The sequence below is a fragment of the Syngnathoides biaculeatus genome, chromosome 16, assembly GCF_019802595.1.
Source record: "Syngnathoides biaculeatus isolate LvHL_M chromosome 16, ASM1980259v1, whole genome shotgun sequence".
NCBI classification, from domain to species: domain Eukaryota; kingdom Metazoa; phylum Chordata; class Actinopteri; order Syngnathiformes; family Syngnathidae; genus Syngnathoides; species Syngnathoides biaculeatus.
In genome coordinates this window covers 8,085,210-8,099,976 of record NC_084655.1, presented here as the reverse complement: position 1 = coordinate 8,099,976, position 14,767 = coordinate 8,085,210, and positions in this window count along the sequence as shown.

The window sequence follows — 14,767 nt, the reverse complement described above, 5'->3', positions numbered from 1 at the left end:
TCTGACGATGTTTTCACTGCTTGTAAAGCTGGTGAACTTTGGCGCCGGGCAAAGTGTAACATCAGCATTGTGGAGCTTTCAACAAGACGCTTTTTTTTTCTCTGCAAAAAAGACATTTTTAAGACCAATATGTGTCCCAATACTTTTATACATTGTCACTTTTGACGTGTCCCAATACTTTTGACCAAAGTCAATAAGTTCCTGCTCTTTTCTTGCCGTGTCGGAGTGCCCATACTTTTGGACAAATAGCACTTTTTATACTTCCATGTCCCAATACCACCACCTCTTCCAGCTCCTTCTCTCTGTGCTAGGTGCTCGCTAGTTTTTGTATCAAGAGGATGTAGATGTCTTAATAATATTTTAAAAAGTCTTCAGTTATCTTGAAGGAGTTGTGTATACGTCCAGGTTTGGACACGTGTCAAACGTTCGTGGGGGTAGTTGTATTAGTTTAATAGTAAGTAAGTAATGGTTGTGTTAATTTCAGGTTGTCAGCTGAAGGTCACATTTCTTGAAATGGCCAGATCATGAGATTGCTTGAAATAGATGAATTATTCTGTTTATTTCTTATTCCACTCATGCAATATTAACCAGTGGCACATACCACATTTTTTTGCCCCCCAAACTTTGTTGGTTTACTTACCCTTTAATTATGACGCAAAATGTCTTGACTGTCTTTAACAAGGTCCTAAAAGGTCATGTCCCAAAAATCTTGGATAGATAACCTTCCTTATGTCCCAAAAATTCTTAAATTATCTTAGTGATGTCCCAAAAGTACCTGGATCGGTAAAGATGGTGGGCATAAGAGCGTGACGAATGAGCTCCTTGAGCTACACTGAAATTCTGTGAGAGTTGTGACTTTCAAGACAAAGGACACATATCAAACATATTCTCTGGTCCTCTTCCGACTCCCGGAGGTTCCACCCCTCCACTGCCGCGCCCCCTTCAGGTCAATATTAGCATGGAGAAGCGCAGTGCGTAGACTCGGCTCGGCCTAATTCTGCGCATGTGGCGCTTGCAAAAATGTGGAGATTAAGACCAATGTCCAAGGGCAAACATCTTTTGCGGCGGTATGACAAGCATTCCGCACCAGAGCTGTTTCTGAGAGGAACACTTTTTTTTAACACCAGCAGGAGTTTTATCTATGACTGCATCTCCTACAAATGTGTGTGACTTTGAATAAAATCTTTATTAGCGTCAAAGATGGATGACAATGGAGGGTGGGGGGTTTGACTTCCACGTATGACAGGGATAAATGGAAGCAAGCGTGAGGATTATTGTGGAGTCAAATTCACCTGGATGATATTGTGTAAATATGTTTACTTCATGACTTAATGCCAGAGGGCAATGCTTTACCAGCTGACCCACCGTGCTACACTAAAAATACATATATGAAAGAAAATATGAATGAAAAAGTCCATTGTCTTTTTTTATATTTGTAAAATATTAACCGGTCGTTATGACATTCCACATGAGATATTTTTAATCTTGAAAACAAACTTTTCAAACCTTAACCTTCCTGTTGTATTGTTTTCTTTGTTACACACAAACTGTTCAAAGTGACCTTCTGCATATTTAACCGCATAGTAAACAAATACAAAAATAAATATTGTTGAATATTGAGCAGGTTTTTTTTTTTTTTTTTGGAGCTTGAATAACACCCCAAAAATAAATGGTTTAACAAACGGACATTCACATTCTGATAATGCTGGTCATGAGCCTGAAGGATTTAACATGCAATCTAACATAATCTTTAACGCATATCATAATTTTCTGTCTGATGTTTCAACGCAAGCACCTTCCCAGTGACGTCACTCTGCACATGGACCACGTGCCCCCCTCATTATGTATCAAATACTGTATATTCATTGACTGTTTTCATTGTGGCACAGATGGGACAGGGGGTTCTGTGATCTTCCTCAAGGAGACTTCGCCAAGACCCAGTCTGAAGGTGACTTAGTGGGTCTATACGTCTTTGTTCAGAACGAAAGATCTCCTAAAACCTTTTAAAATGGCCCCAAGTACAGTGAAGAAAATAAGTATTTGAACACCCTGCGCTATATTGCAAGTTCTCGCACTTAGAAATCATGGAGGGGCAATCTAATGATTGCTCCAACAGTGGACCTTTTTTCACCAACCTGCTTGGCAATTTCTCCGTAGCCCTTTCCAGCCGTGTGGAGGTGTACAATTTTGTCTCTGGTGTCTTTGGACAGCTCTTTGGTCTTGGCCATGTTACAAGTTTGAGTCTTACTGATTGTAAGGTGTGGACAGGTGTCTTTATGCAACTAACGACCTCACACAGGTACATCTGATTCAGGATAATACATGGAGTGGAGGTGGACTTTTAAAGGCGGACTAACAGGTCTTTGAGAGTCAAAATCATTTCTAAGTGGGAGAACTTGCAATATAGCAGGGTGTTCAAATATTTATTTTCTTCACTGTATGTCCTACAAGCGTAAAGTTGCATTAATGAAAACTAAAAACTCTTATATGGCCTATATAGTTTCAGGATAATACATGGAGTGGAGGTAGACTTTTAAAAGCGAACTAACAGGTCTTTGAGAGTCAAAATCATTTCTAAGTGGGAGAACTTGCAATATAGCAGGGTGTTGTTAAAGTTGCCTTAATGAAACCTAGAAACTCTTATATGGCCTATATAGTTTCTTAAGCAATTTTAAATGTCTAAAATAAGCGGGTTTTCCCAACTACTGGGCCCAGACTGGTACCCGTCTGTAGATCATTTTGTACCGGGCTGCAAAGAATGAATAATAAATGATTAAACTATGTTTTTTTTTTCTTCCTGCTGTCTTATTTTGAAAACACCCACTTCCGCCCTTGCCTCATTTCCTGCTTGACTCTTTGCCATGTCTTTTTCTTGCATCAGCAATCCAAGCTAGCCCTCATAAAATTAAACAGAAACAGTTCACTGGAGAGTTTCTTTGGAAAGGGTAAACAAGACAACAATGAGACAGCAGTGGGGTCACAGACTGCTTGCAAAAGGAAAGAAAATACCAATATTCCTATTTGTTACTGATTCGTCGCTGCAGGTGATTCACAAGTCCCACACCCACTCTTTGTGATATATGGTGACCAACTTACTAATGAAACCATGAAACCATCAAATGTGTGCTGCCAGATGGAGACAAAAGACCCAGGGTTGAAAGAAAAGACCTTAAAATATTTTGAAAGAAGAAAATGGGAACACGAGGGATAGAAAGTTTTTGCTTAATGTAAGAAGCCCTCTACTATTGAGGAAGAACTGATTTTGCCTGCGACAAAGGACATTTGCAGCAAACCTTTTGGAGAGGCTGCAGTAAAAAAAGGTTGAACATAATGTGGGGCTTCATCCACTCTGCCTGCTCTAAATGCTAGAAGACTGGATCTCTGCACAACTGTGACTCTTGGGCTGTTAGCACGGTGGACCTTCCCCTCAAAGCACTGACAATAATGAGGAATTAAGGGAACCAAGACTTTTAAGATTTCCAAAAAAATGTCCTCACAAACACCATGGATGGCACAGAGGATGACATGCTGTGGGAGCAAGATGGGATCACTGTTCATGAATGCAGGAGGCACCAGAACTGGAACAAGTCCTCAATGATGAGTTTGACAGTGAAACACCAAAGTTAGCTATGAATGATATTTTTCAGATTGAAGATGAGTCAGATGCTTCTTTTGAAGTCTTGGCCAAGGATATGTAATGTAGTGGATCTCCTTTTTTAATTTGAACTTGAACTTGGATAAACTGCACTATACACAAACGTGTATGCACAAATATTGAATGCACATTTTTTTAAAAGTTACACAGTGTTAAATAGTTCATTTATTTAAGACTGTAATATATGTTATCAATAGTATTAATAAATGTTATGAGCATATGGATAGTAGCAAATTGGTGCTTACATACATTGGTAGATGAGTTTTCCAGATTTTCTTAGGTCAACTTTGGGGGTGCGTATTATCCTTCAGGACGCATTATAATTGAGAAATTGGGGTATTTGGCCATTAAATCTGCAGTTTTTTTCAACCTTTTTTTGAGCCAAGGCACACTTTATTCATTCAAAAAAAATCCCACCACACACCACCAGCAGAGAATATAGAAATGAATCTCTGGTTGCCTAGAGTGTCACGAAACGGGGCTCGAGGGTGGACCCAAATGCACGACTCCAGAGACAGCAGACAGTACAGAGGAAACCTTTATTCGGTCCAAGGTCTGAGATCAGGCAGACAGTCCAAACAATCAGAAGTAATAGTACGGCAGGCTTACGAGGGTGGTCAGTGGACAGGCGTGGGTCGGTGCACGGAGAGCAGAAGTCAGGCAAACAGGAGTGCGGGAACGAGGCATCAAGGACGACGATCTAGCGAAGGACAAGTCGTCCCCCACGTCCTATCTATACTGGGCGTCATCAACTGTAACACGGTGCAGGTGTGCTCTGACTGATTGGCTGGCCACGCCAGCCTGGGCAGGAAACCAGGAGCATGACATACAGTCGTTCTCGCCAAAGCAGAGAGAATAAAAATCTAACAAAATACATTTAATAATCATATTTTACTCACTCAATGTGACACCCGAGCCTGTTTGGATGAACATAAATCTGATATTCTGGCAGGAATCGATGAAAAACAAACACAAAGCTCTTCCTCCAAAGCTCTCAGTCTCTCTCTGGTTTTATTTTTTATAGTAGTCCGTCTTAAAAAGTCGACCTCGCCGAAATATGTTGTGGAAAAATAGGAGCAAGGTCAAAATAGCTTTGTTTGACAGAATATGGTACTCCTTGGCAGTAGCCAACCAAATACTGTCCAAAGGTATATCAGCAAAGCATAGGTTTACGCTACAATCTTGTCTCGGTTGAGTTAGTTCCTTCTCTTCCTGTAAAGTCATGTCCTTTCCACCAACTGATGCTGAACTATATGGGTCCCTCACCCAGTCACGGGATTGAATGGAGGCTGAAGAAAAATAAAATATCTTCTCCTCAAGTGGTTTTAAATGTTTGTTTTGCTGTGCTGCTGTGTTGACATTTTGCCATTGCTTGGTGAGTATGAACATTTCAAGATTTTCATTTTCCATGTTATTTCCAGAGATGCGGCTTTGAGCGGAATCCATTTATTTGATCTGTGCTTGTGACCAGGTTTTCATTTCAGCCTAGCTGTGTTCAATTCATTCAAGTGATGAAAAATATCTGCCAGGTATGCCAGGTTTGCACACCACTCATCAGTTGCAAGCAGTTTTGCGTAATCAGGCCTCTCATTTGTCAGAAACACTTGTTTCCTTCAGCAGTTCATAAACACGGGAAAAAAAACAGACCTCCGTATGAAACAAGAAGGCCCATTTCCTCACATAAACATGCAAATATGAGACTTTTCATGGGTCGTGATTTTACAAAGTTCATCATGTGCACAACATCATCCAACACAGGAAGTGGGTCTGCTGGTAAGTTATTGGCTACGAGGGCATCACGGTGTAAAAAGCAGTACGTCTTGTGAATGTATTTCCCTTGTTACAGTGTCCCTGTGCCATTTTAGTAAAGTCTTGATTTGTTGATGTTCCAAGTTTTTTCCTTGTCACTGTCCACCCTTGTTTCACGATTTTTGGACCATGCCTTTTTGCCACATGTTTTTGTGCTTCTGCCTTTTTGGACTGCTTAACCTCTGCCTGAATTAAATCACCCTGGGGTGCACGCGTGCATCGCCCCGACTGCCGTTAACAGGAGGTCAGCTTGCTAGAACGCACCTTTATGTGCGTGCGCTTGACATATTGGCCACACCTGAATCAAGCGACGAGGTAGATGATAGTCTAACGCAGGTCTCAACAACCTTTATGAGGCTGAGGGCTACTTTGTGAACACCGATCGTATGAAGGGCTATGTGACTTGTTTGCGGCAAACTTCAGACTCAGTTCATTACACGTACATAAAATATTTTTGTTTTTAATTTATTGTAGTAAATGACATTACAGATATTATCAAATTTTAATCCACGCAAGCAAGTCAGATTCAGAATTTAAAGCACAAATAATAGTAACAATTTGTGGCCTATGGTATTTTTAGAACATACCTCGCGGGCACCTTATATGGTCCTCATGGGCTACCATTTGCCCGCAGGCACCATGTTGGTGACCCCTGGTCTAAAGTCTTTTTTTTTTTGGCACCCCGTCATCCAATCGACCAAAGCTCCAGGCATTGAGCACCCCTTATATACAATGTATATCCCATCTAGTGTGGTGAATAGCATTAAAAAAAAGGTTCCCTGAAGAAGAAGGTGTTTACGAATGATATCACGAAGCTACATGTTGCGGGCTTTGAGGAGATGGGTTTGTGTGAGAGAAAAAAAGTTTGATTAATGACGACCGGGAAGTGTTGTGTGCTAAGAGCCAATAAAGCGAGTGTAACAGTGACTTGATGCTCCGTGTTATTAATACTCCTGCCTTTGAGCTTTGGAGTTGCAACGCGAGAAGGGAGTTAACCCCGAGGAGGATAACCTCGGCCAAGCAGAAGAAGTTTTCCCTGCATCTCCCGACCACGGTCAGGCGACCGGAGCAGGAACGGTTAACACATATATTGATAATGTATTAACATGAAAAATAATACCCAGTTAGATATTTGTACACTCATACACTCGTGACTGAAGTTTATTTAGAATGAACCAACTTTTACATACATGCAACTCATGTCCAAACAATATTGGCATGACATGCATGACTGCCATACTTTGCTGGTTTGGTGAAAAACAAGTACAGAGGCAACATAATGACATTTACATTAGGGGCCAACATTCAACACTTCTTCAACCACATGACTACTTCGGAAATAATTTGACACATTATCTGGACTACATTTTTCATTTCCTAATTTGAGATTGTATATGAATGGGGGAGAGTGAAATAAAGTCTGTGTTGGAACAACCCCCAAAAGTCACAACATTATTGTGTTACAAGAAAGAAAAGAATAGTAGAAGCTAGTTCTATTACTGATTTTTCTCAGTGAACTGGGACAAATGGTTTTGCACAACAAGGTGCTTTTCTGGTCACTCGTTTGATGCAATGTTCTCCGGGATATTCTGAGGCAGACAGATGCTAAACACCGGTGACATCACGGGGGTGGAGTCAAGGACGTTTTTTCCAAGTCTGGCTGTGAAAGCTGGCACATATCCAGATTTTGCTCGGATTTAAAAAATTGTCTTTATTTTTAATTAATGTCCAAAATATATGTAATAATAATATTACTTCAGATTGGAGGGTTTATTGTACATGGAAATTTTGGAAGAAGTCCTCCTTTAAGAGCCTTGTCCCCCAAAGTCTTAAATTGCCCTAATAAATCTAAAAAGTCAGAAATGATCTTCATACTGTTGTCAAATCTTTTAAAAGCCCTAATAACTTCCCAAAAGTTCTTAAATGTGCTTTAAAAAGTGTGATCAAATAATCATAATTTTTCTAGAAAATAAACTCCATCCTCAGCGATGTGTAAAAAAACTTCCATCATCAATTAAGGAGAATCCCAACAGCTCAGAATGTTATTAAATGGTAAAACTTTAATCAGCTCAGCAAGTCTGTTCAATTTAAATGTGTTCAGGGTGATCATTTGCAGCACTTTACCGTACAGTACAATAATTGTTATACTAACAAATACGTTGTTCCATTGTCAAATGTGCTGAGGATGACAACAGGAAGATGCCACTCACTCGCCTTTATGAACAACACATCGATTGTCACATTTTGCTCCATATGATGTCTTTGACTGCTTTTTGCAAATTTAGATATCGTTGTATATTTCTCCCTACTAATAACGTTTTGGGAAAAAAAAGTTGTATAATTTGGAAATAAAATATATTTTTTTAACAAACACATTACCAAAACATTTATTGAAAAATACATTTTCTGTAGGTGTAAATGTAAGCGTAATTGTGAATGGTTGTCTGTGTGGACCCTTAATTGGGTGGCTGGGCTCCAACACACCCATGACTCTAGTTAGGATTCGGATGTACCACTTATCTGAGCTACTAATTGTCACAAGGGTCACAGGAGTTCTGTAACCTTTCCCAGCTATCTTTGGGCAGGATGGGGGGTACACCCTGAACTGGTTGCCACCCAGTCGCAGGGCACATCTAAATATACAACCATTTGCAGTCACATTTACATCTATGGGTAGTTTAAAGTCTTCAATTAACCTACCATGCAAGTTTGGGGATGGAAGAGGGAACTGGAGTGCCTGGAGAAAACTCATGTAGGCATGGTGAGAACATGCATACTCCACAGAGGCGATCCGGGATTTGAACCCCGTTTTTCAGAACTGTGAGGCCGATGCTCAAACCACTCAATCACCGTGCTGCCTGAAGTATTGTCCGCCTTCTCAAATTATATATTTTTTTCATAACTTCCCCACTTTAAGATCATCCAACAAATGTACGTTATACAAATATTACCAACGTGAACTTAAAATGCTGTTTTTAATTGATTTCATTTATTAAGGAAAAAAAGAAATTCAAAATTACCTGGCCCTGCATGAAAAAGTAATGGCCCTCTGGTTCTAATAAGTAGTCGGGTCGTTAACAGCAACAACCACGGAAATCAAGCGTTTTTAATAACTGGCAATGAATATTTGACATCTCTGTGGATATATGTTGCCGCACTCTTCCTTGCAGAACTGTTTGAATTCAGTAAAAATTGAGGTTTTTCGAGCATGAATGAACCTTGTAAGGTCATACCACAGCATTTCTATTGGAATCAAGTCTGGACTTTGACTAGGCCTCTTAAGCCTTCATTTTGTTTTTATTAAGCCATTCAGAAGTTGCCTTGCTAGTGTGTTTTGAATCATTATCCTGCTGTAGAACCCAATGCCCTTCACCTTGAGGTCACAAACTAATTGCTGAACATTCTCCTTCAGGTGTTTCTGGTATAGAGCAGAATTTATGGTTTCATCAACCGCTGCACATTGTCCAGGAGAAAATTTAGAGTCTTCAATCAACCTACCACATGGTTTTTGGAAAAAAAATATTGAATAGTTGTCCTGGATTCCTTTGTGGCCTCCTGGATGAGTTTTTGGTCGTCTCTTGGGGTAATCTTTGTAGGCTGCCCACTCCGAGGTAAATTCACCACTTGCCCATGTTTTCTCTATGGGAGGATAATGGCTTTCCCTTTGCTACGCTTGAGTCCTGGAGCTTTGAAAATGGCTTTTGCAGCCCTTTCCAGACTGATAGATGTCAGTTACTTTAGTTCTCAACTATTCTGGAATTTCCTTGAACAGTGTCATTTTTTTGCAGCTTTTTGTCCGACTAGATTCTATTGGAACAATCTCTCTTTAAATGATTTCTTGACTGAGCAGGTCTGGAGGTAATCAGGCTTGAGTGTGATCAGTGAAAATTAACTAAAAATTGTGATTATCCGTAATTATTTAAGGATTTAACAAAGGAGCTAATTATTTTTTTCACACAAGGCCAGGTAAATTTGAACACTTTTTTTTCCCTTGAATGAAACCACCAAATTAAAAGACAGTTTTGAGTTCACTTGAGTTATATTGGTCTGATATTTACATTTATTTGGGGCTCTCTAACATCGGCGGCGAAACTATCAAAAAATATAAGTTCTTATTCACAGCACTGCATTTTCAAGAAAAAAGTAAATTTTCAACTAAAGGCATATATTTCTTAACTAATATTTTGGGGAAATAATTGCAATGATCAGATAAAAAAATGTTTTTTTCAAAAAAGACAATTTTTTGGGGTGACGCGGTGAACGACTGGTTAGTGTCTGCCTCGGAGTTCTGAGGAATGAGGATTCAAATCCTGGCCCCGGCTGTGTGGAGTTTGCATGTTCTCCATGTGCCTGCATGGCCTTTCTCTGGGCACTCTGTTTTCTTCCCACATCTCAAAAACATGCATGGTAGGTTACTGGAATTTCTCCAGTATAATGCGCACCACCAAAGTTGACCCAAAACATCAGGAAAACCCTTCTTCCAATGTACAATGCGCACCACCAATTTGCTGCTATTATTATTATTTAGGAATAATCTGTATTTTTTATTTTGCTAGGTTTGAACTTTTATTGTTTTGTACTTGTAATGTTTTTCAAAAAAAATCGTCTGTACAACAATCATTAATAATAATCTTTGTGCATGTACTGATGCAGCGGTAATATATATCTTGGGACAGGCCACAGGACCCGCTTGTCCTGGTCCCTGCAACTGTCAGAACATCCCTCAACGAACTAAAAAAATGCTCAGAGATGGCATAACATTTTATTAATACTGTAACTGTAGTGTTAATACTTAACACATATTACAGTCCTAAATAAAATATTTGTGCATAAAACGTTTGTGCAGAGTGCAGTTTATCTACTACATTACACATCCTTGACCAAGCCTTCAAAAAAAAGCATATGATTCATCGCCAATTTGAAAAATATCCATCGTAGCTACCTTCGGTGCATCACTCCTTCTGGTTTGGCTGGGTCATCAGACGGAGGGGGTGAAACACTTCTTTTAAAAGCGGCTGCACAATTAGCCCTTGTCGACATTTTTTGTCTTCGTTTAAGCTAAAACAAACTCACGGGCAGTCGTTTCTTATGTTTGGTCCAGTTGTAACAAATATGTTACGTTAACGATCGTTAAACGCAAAACTCTCCCCCCTCTGGAGGTTAGAATTCAGAGTACAAGTTGGTGGCGTACATTACTATAACAAATATATATGTGTAATATGAGACATTTAATTTATTGACATTTATATGTATACCTTTTTTTTTACCACTCTATGTACCTGTAAATTGTGATGCACTCTATTGACTTTTTGAAAATATTTTTGGAAAAAATTGCGGATTATTTTCAAGAAATTACGGTTACTGAAGAATTTTAATTACCCACAGGTGTGAATGTGACTGCAAATAGTTGTATATTTAGATGTGCCCTGCAATTGGCTGGGAACCAGTTCAGGGTGTACCCCGCCTCCTACCTGATGATAGCTGGTATAGGTTCAATCACTCCCGCAACCCATGTGAGGATAAGTGCTTCAGAAAATGGATGGAAGAAAATTTTTGAAAAACCCGATATTTCCTAGGAATATTTTAATATTTAAACTAAGTTATTTTTCTTGACAAGTTTGTCTATTTCTGAAAATTTTCCCTGAAAAAAAATCCTTGTGTGTAAATTGCTTTATAAATACATTTTCCTCAGAACCATACAGGGTTAATCAAAATTACCCCAAAATTTCAAAACCTTCTGGCTTTGTTTTGTAAGAGTGAAAGAGGAAAGAACAAAGATCCTGTTGAATATAAAAGTAAAAGACGCGATGTTCAAAGACTTCCATTTTTCAGTTCTTTTAAAACTCCTTTTCAGGTGTGAATTCAAGGTCAGGCCTTTGATTTCAGCAAACTAAAATGCAAAAGTCCCAAATCTGCTTGCTGAAGCAAGATGAGGACAACGATAAAGATGAAACCACTAAGCCAGGACGGCCGCGACGTGAGAAAGCGAGCTGATTGGTCTGTTTTCTCGAGGGGTTCACAGTCTCCCGACTGCGAAAGGTCACTAAAGTAACAAAGTGTAAGCAGAGACACTGTCCTCAGCTTCTGGGGTCCCTGGACGCCCCCCACCTGTCCCCACTAACTCCCCGCCACCCCCCTTACACACACACACACAGAGGCAAATGCAGAATGCATCTTCCATATTTGTTGCAGTATCAGTCAATATGGCAAGCGATTCCTTTCAATGCACTCTTGTATTTCTTACCTTTTTTTTTTTAAATCTGCACGTTCCAACCATCCAACTGGACTTGAGCGCATCAGTCCTTGTTTCAAAAATTGTTTCCAGATAAATCATAGAAGTCTTGAGACACAACCTTGTGGATCCAATTTTTTTTAACTTTTACCTTTAGTAGTACAAATTGAATGATTGTCATCTTTCATCATTTATAATGGTTTTGGACCACCAGCTCCAGGGAAAATAATGAAATCCAGATTATTCCGATCCATATATATATTTTTAAACATACTTAGCCCAGGTGAATAATGGTAGTCCTATGGTGGGAACCTTGTGGAACTCTTTATATTGTCATTAGTATAAATTGCTCAAATCAAAAGTGTGACCTTGAGTGCACCATGGGAGAAGCCTCTGAAAGCCCATCAGGGGTGATTCTAGAGGATTAGAGGTTAAGACAGTGGTTTTCAAACTGGGGAAAATGGCATCATGACAGGGGGGTTGCGACAGTCATCCCCCTCCCTCCAAGCCCGTGAGTGGTCCCTCTGTCCATTGTGAGCAACATCAGTCGTGTCATCAATTGAAGTTACCTGGTGTTATAAAAGAATCAGATTAAAACATTTACATTCCCATCAGAACACTTTTATGAAGTTTTGTTTTTGCCAACTTACATTGAAAAGGTCAACAAACTTATATTGTAATCATAACATACCGGTATTTCATTTTTTTTAATTTACTTTTTTTACTTTTGCATTTATTGTTGAGGGTAAACATTAGCAGTGTGTCTAGCTTGTCTTCACTCTACCATGCCCAAACCGTTTTGCTATCTAAACACCCGGGGTGGGCGGCTTATCAGGACGCTGTCATTGTCAACAAGACTGCATGTGAAATGTGCCATTGGATGTAGCAGCCAGTCACTCTTCACTCATTGAAAATCGCACAAACTGAACTGTTGTACATTACAGTAGTGTGCAAAATGATAGCAGTGCAATGTGACTAACCATGTTTTCAAAATATTTTTTATTGCTACATGTCAAACAAGTTACCAATAGGTGAAGTACATTTTCAGAAAACAAACAAGACATATTCATTCATAATATGCACACTCTTAAGGCTGTGCGATTGGGCAATTTCTTGAGAGGGATATGTTAAAAAAATAGCAGTCTGCTGTTGACTTTACAAACTCAAAACTACTTTGTACAAACATTTTTGTTTCTAGTATTGACCAATCCTTTGAATCATTAAACAATTCGGTTGTATGACCACTTTTTTTTTTTCAATAAGTGCTTCACATTTATGTGGCATGGAGTCAACCAACTTCTGGCACCTTTCAACTGTTCCACACTTCATTTATATTTCTTGGGTTTGCTTCCGAAACAGAATTTTTGTCACCTGATAAGTTGGTGGAAGCAGGAAGTCATGGCTTTTAAGATCTATTTTGCAGAACACAAAATGCAAACATGGCATATGGATGAATAAATAATTTCCCCAACCCCACCTCGAAAAACAGACACGAAGTAACAAAGAAACACTATGAAACAAAGTACTCAAAACAATGGGAAACGTGACAAAACTAGATGTGACTTTGAGCAACAATGAGCTGACAACCACTTAAAGGACCAGGCAACTAAATACAAGCATACTGACATGACAGAGACATACCTGGACAAACACGAGTGAATAGAGGGACCTGATTGGTTGATGAGAACAAGTGGAGATGAAAATCAAATGAGATAAGATCAAGATGTGCCACAGGAAAATTAACAAAAAAATATGGAATGTACTATGTGAATGTAATTAAAATCACCCATTTCCATCCATCCATCCATTTTCTTCCCCGCTTATCCTCACGAGAGTAGTGGGGAGTGCTGGAGCCTATCCCAGCTGTCAATGGGCAGGAGGCGGGGTACACCGTGAACTGGTTGCCAGCCAGTCGCAGGGCACATCGAGACAACAGCCACACTCACAATCACACCAAGGGGCAATTTAGAGTGTTCAATTAATGTTGCAGGTTTTTGGAATGTGGGAGGAAACCAGAGTGCCTGGAGGGAACCCACGCAGGCACGGGGAGAACATGCACACTCCACACAGGCGGGTCCGGGATTGAACCCGGCACCTCAGAACTGCGAGGCCAACGCTTTACCAGCTAAGTCACCGTGCCGCTAATTAAAACCAAGTCAAGACAAACACAGAGCATGATCATTTTTTGGGAGAAGTCTATGACGTAACCATCATGTTTAAGAGGTTATTTAAATGATGAAACACAGCAAAAGAGCAATGGATTGTAATTTTAAATTCAATTATAACCCTAATTTCCTTTACCAGGTGCGCTAGAATCAGACTACAAGACAAATTCAGTCTTTCACGATTACAGTATGTCAGATTACTGCCATTAAAATCTTGCCATATCTCGGGCAGACAGTGGCAAGACCATACCACATTTGTGATAGCGCTGTATCCTGTTTTTACAACCATTGGGCTTTATCTTGTCACATCAAAGATTGTCGGAGAGGCGGAAGCCGAAACTATGTCACTGATCAGCGTGACAAGATACACCTGTTATCATGGTGATGATAACCATAATGGATCATGCCGATGTATTGTATTGTCTTGGGTGGAAACAAGAAGAAAAAATGGAAAAGTTTGCTGTTGTCACCGGTGCTGGGAAATGGGCTGTCCATTGAATAAGTATTTGTGTTTTGTTCACATACTTTTAATACAATACAGCTCACGAGCAGGCAACATAACATAATGTAGGCTAACCAACTAGTGCTAGTGTTTGTATGTAAACAACCCGCCAAATCATGCACTATAGCTTCTGTAAACATTGGTTTGTGTGTGAGAGTACATGTTGACAAACACGAACAACTATGTTGACAACGGCAAGCATGGAAGGCCAAGCACTGGTTACAATACGCAATTCTATTGATCAATATCCAGTGGTGGTGTCGGAGAATTTTGTTTGATATGTCACACTACATGAAAGCTATCCCAAAAACATAAAATTTGAGACTTTTAATTTTGGCGTCGCAGGGCTATCGTAAGGCCAAGTCATTGTGTGTGGACTATCTAACGCTGCAAGACGTTTTGTC